The sequence below is a fragment of the Propithecus coquereli genome, unplaced genomic scaffold, assembly GCF_000956105.1.
Source record: "Propithecus coquereli isolate 6110/MARCELLA unplaced genomic scaffold, Pcoq_1.0 Scaffold24, whole genome shotgun sequence".
Classification (NCBI taxonomy): domain Eukaryota; kingdom Metazoa; phylum Chordata; class Mammalia; order Primates; family Indriidae; genus Propithecus; species Propithecus coquereli.
In genome coordinates, this window is record NW_012147952.1 from 2660760 (window position 1) to 2665450 (window position 4691).

Below are 4691 nucleotides of genomic sequence, written 5' to 3' on the forward strand. Positions count from 1 at the left end.
GTCTATAACAGGAAATCCCTTACTCAGTAGCAGGAACATGGACAGGGGTCAAAAACTCCCTGCTTCAATGGGGAAACTAACCGTCCTTCCCACCACTGTTTCCAACCACATAACCCTTCCATTCTTCACCCAGAGCTTCAGCATCAACTTCTATGGCTTCTCATAAAAACTATAAGTCTGTGTTCCTCGTCCACTTCAGTGAGTTTTTGGCAGCTTGAGGCTTGGAAAAAGATTCAGCTTCATCTTGAAGCAGCTGATTGCCCTGGAGTTGCCATGAAAAAAATGTATCTTTAAAAGTTTGTATTATTTTGTATTGCTGTATGGTTATTTTTACTTATTTGTTTTTTCCATCGGTGGTAGGTTGAATCCAGGTATATGGAACCAGGGATAAAGAGGGCCGACTGCATAGAAATTTCCCATTTACTCCCCAGCCCTCCCCAAACATACACACACAGCCTGCCCCACCATCAGTATCCCTCACCAGAGCTCCCTTGCCAGTTGTACATTTGTTACAATGGATGAACCTACATTAACACGTCATTATCACTGAAAAGCCCTAGTTTATATTAGGGTTCACTCTGGGTGTTAGGAAGTATTCCCTCCCCTCCCCTCTCCAGGCCAATGGCTCCTAGCTGTAATCCTAGCACTTTTGGATACTGAAGTGGGAGGAGCACTGCAGCCCAGGAGTTTGAGGTTGCAGTGAGCTATGTTGTTGCCACTGCACTCTAACTCTTGCTCTAGCTCGGGCAACAGAGTGAGACCTTGTCTCACAAAAAAAAAAAGAAAAAAATTCCCTCTGCTTCTATTTTCTGTAAGAGATTCTGCAAAGTATGGACCAATATCTCTTATGAATATAGTTGCAAATATCATCAACAAAATATTAGCAAATTCAATCCAACACAATTCTCTCTAAAGATTGTTAATACTATCCATTTCAGATTAAGGATTAGAGAATAGAGATTAAATGCATAACACTTATTTTTATGTTTTTATATATTTCCTAGGTACTCCAACAGTGTTTTATTCATATTTCTGCAGAGATGCTAGCATTAAGAGTTAATACAATTAATTGGATGTAGGTTAATCCATTCAACCCAGGATGGAGGAGGTCTTATACTTTAAAAAGTAAAAATCCATGGTATTGACTACAGTGCCTAGATTATAATAGGTGTCCAGAATGTTTGACAGATATTTGAACTGAGCTTTGTTCGGACGATTGGAAAATCCTAATTAACAAAGCATTCTCAGCTGGCTTGCAGCCCTGGAATAGTATGTCCAGCCACAGAGCCAGGCTGCAATCATGGAAGTGCTTCAGGCATCTATTCAATTTATTTCCTTGGCTCTAAAATCATAGCAAACATTCAGGTCACAGTGTGTGATGTGTTGAACAGTTGAACAGTGTCTCTCGAGCCAGTGGTTTTTTTGGTTTTTTGTTTTTTGTTTTTTGTTTTTTTTTACTCACAGGATCATGGCTCACTACACCCTTGAACTCCTGGGCTCAAGTGATCCTCCCGCCTTAACTATCCAAGTAGCTGGGACTATAGGCACACCACTACGTCCAGTTAATTTTTTTCATTTCCTAAGAGATGGGGTCTTGCTAAGTTGCCCAGGCTGATTTCCCACTCATGGCCTCTTAGGATCCTCTTGCCTTGGCCTCCCAAAGTGCTGGGATTACAGGTGTGAGCCACCGCACCTGGCCTCAAGTCAGTGATTTTTAAACTGTGGATCATTAAGTAAATTTTGTGGATTACGATCATTTAAAAAACTGAATTAGGCTTAAATATATTTAAATGCTGCTAACGTAGCAAGGGTAAATGTTTTGTCAGCCTTTTGTTTCAAGTTTTTTATGTGTGAAATTGGGTCATGTTGTAAAAGTGACTTGCATTCGAGCCACAGTTAAGAACGTTTCTGTGGCACTGAGATGCGGGTACCTTAAGTGGGTGTCCAGTAGGGCGAGGCGCAAAGTGGCACTCGGGAGAAATCACAAGCCCGAAAAGGAACAGAAAGTCAGGCGCATTGATTAGTTTACGGCACACTCCAACGATTAAGAGAACGGATTGGCTAAACCGGGAAGGTCCTGTCCACAGCGCTCCCCGACCAATGTGTGGCAAGAGCAGGGAGAGGCGGAAGCAGGGGCGGGGCGCGCCTCGTGCGGGCTCTTTGAGCAGCGGCTGCCGGGCCGCCCCGGCACAGTAGTCCGACAACCGCCCGTGCGAGTGCTGGGGAGCGGGTTGGAACGCGTCGGACGCACCTGTTCTTAGAATCATGTCTGGGCAAAAAACAGGAACCAACGCCTCCAGTTGGGTCGTTGCTTCCCGGCGAAGCTCCACGGCGTCGCGCGCTCCCGAGAGGAGGCTCGCGGAGGAAGCGAATCGCGCAGGTCCCGGGGCAGGTAGGGGCGGCAGAGGGGGCGGCAGGAGAGAGGCTGGTGTCCAGGATCCGCCCCTTTGTTTTGGGTTAAAGAACGGCTTCGTCGGCCTCGTGATCGGTGAGCAAAAGAACGGATGTGGTGGGCAGGGGCGGGGAGGGTCGTGAGTGGGGTCGGTGGCGGAGCCTGAGCAAGGGCACTCCCTTCCCATTCGCCTCCCATCAGTTGATTCAGGTCTCCCTGGTCTATTTCTAAGACCTTCTGGTGCTAAAATAGTGTCATTAAATTCATCTTTTATGGAGACAATGTTTTGGGGAGATTCCTAGAAAATTTATGAAATCTTCGGCATGAAGAGGAATTCTTAAAAAAGATAAGGGCTTTTGACAGCTTACCCCAAAATGAGAAATGAAACTGTTGAATTCGGCCTGTTTATATGAGCACCACTTAAAGCCATTAATCAAAGGAAATGTGTAGGATATTGTAGGTCTGCACAGAGCATCAGCCATATCTTGCTTTTAGTTTCTTTAACTTTACCTGTAACTTATTTGCTGAAAAAACAGGATTTTTCTTTTTTGTACATCTTCAGTCTTACAAAACGATTCCTGAATACTTTTTGGAGACAGGATTGCCGTCATCCAGACTAGAGTGCGGTGGCAAAATCATAGCTGGCAGTAACCACGAGCTCCTGGGCTCAGCAATCCTCCTGCCTCAGTTTCCCCAGTATGTAGGACTACAGATGGGAGAACACCCGGCTAAATTTTTCTGTTTTGTAGAGATGGAGTCTAGCTATGTTGCCCAGGCTGGCTTCAAGCTATCCTCCCATCTCCCAAAGTGCTTTGATTACAGACATGAACTATTGTGCCCAGCCAATTTCTGAGTTTTTGTGAAAAGCATTTTAAAATCATTGGAATGATTTGCGAATTTATTGCCATTAAGACCCAGTACAAATTATAGCATTTTTGCCCATTAGGCATTGGAGTTAGAAAGAGGGTGCTCTATAAGAGAAAGACACTAGATTTGCAATAAAAATCACTTGAGCTGCGAACACTTACAGAGCAGCTGTGAAGGGCAGACACTTTGCTGCAGAGCACTCATTTGATTTAAAACCAGCTGTTTTATGTTTTAAAAAAGTTGCCCTCTTGTTAAGCATACAGTAAAGTATTGATAATCACAATGTTGTACCCCACATCTCTAGAACTTGTACAATTAAAACTCTATCTAAGGCCGGGTGCGGTGACTCACGCCTGTAATCCTAGCACTCTGGGAGGCTGGATCGCTCAAGGTCAGGAGTTCAAGACCAGCCTGAACAAGAGCGAGACCCTCTCTCTTCTAAAAAATAGAAAGAAATGATCTGGACAACTAAAAATATATGTATATAGAAAAAATTAGCTGGGCATAGTGGCACATGCCTATGGTCCCAGCTACTTGGGAGGCTGAGGCAGGAGGATTGCTTGAGCCTAGGAGTTTGAGGTTGCTGTGAGCTATGATGACGCCATGGCACTCTACCCTGGGCAACAGAGTGAGACTCTGTCTCAAAAAAAAAAAAAACTCCCTATTTCCCACTACCCCTAAACCAGGAAACCACCATTTGTTTCTTAGCTTGCCCATATACCTAGAATCATGCAGTAATTGTTTTGTGGATTGGCTTATTTCACTTAGCATAATGTCCTCCAGGTTAATCCATCTTATAGCGAGGGATAGGATTTTCTTTAAGGCTCAGTGATATTCATTGTTATGTATATACCTGACTGTTTATCCATTTATCAGTTGATGGACACATGGGTAACTTCTAACTTTTGATTATTGAATAGTGCTGCTATGACCATCAGAGTGCAGATAACTATTTGTATTCTTTTGCATGTATACCCTAAAGTGGGACTGCTGGATCATCTGGTAGTTCAATTTTTAACTTTTTTGCGGAAACTTCATTCTGTTTTCCATAGTGGCAGTACCATTTTACAATCTCACCAACAGTGCACAAGGGTTCTATTTTCTCCTCCTTACCAACACTGGTTATTTTTTGGTTTTGATAATGGCCATCCTAACAAGTGTGAGGTGGTATCTCCTTGTGATTTTGATTTGCATTTACCTGATTGGTGATATTGAACACCTTATACCTGTTGGACATTTGTATGTCATTGGAAAAATTTCTATTCAAGTCCTTTGAAATGTGAAAAAAAGTTTCCCATATCCTCTCCAGCACTTTCTTTTTTTTTTGAGACAGAGTCTCACTCTGTTGGCCAGGCTAGAGTGCTGTGGTGTCAGCCTAGCTCACAGCAACCTCAAACTCCTGGGCTCAAGCGATCCTCCTGCCTCAGCCTCC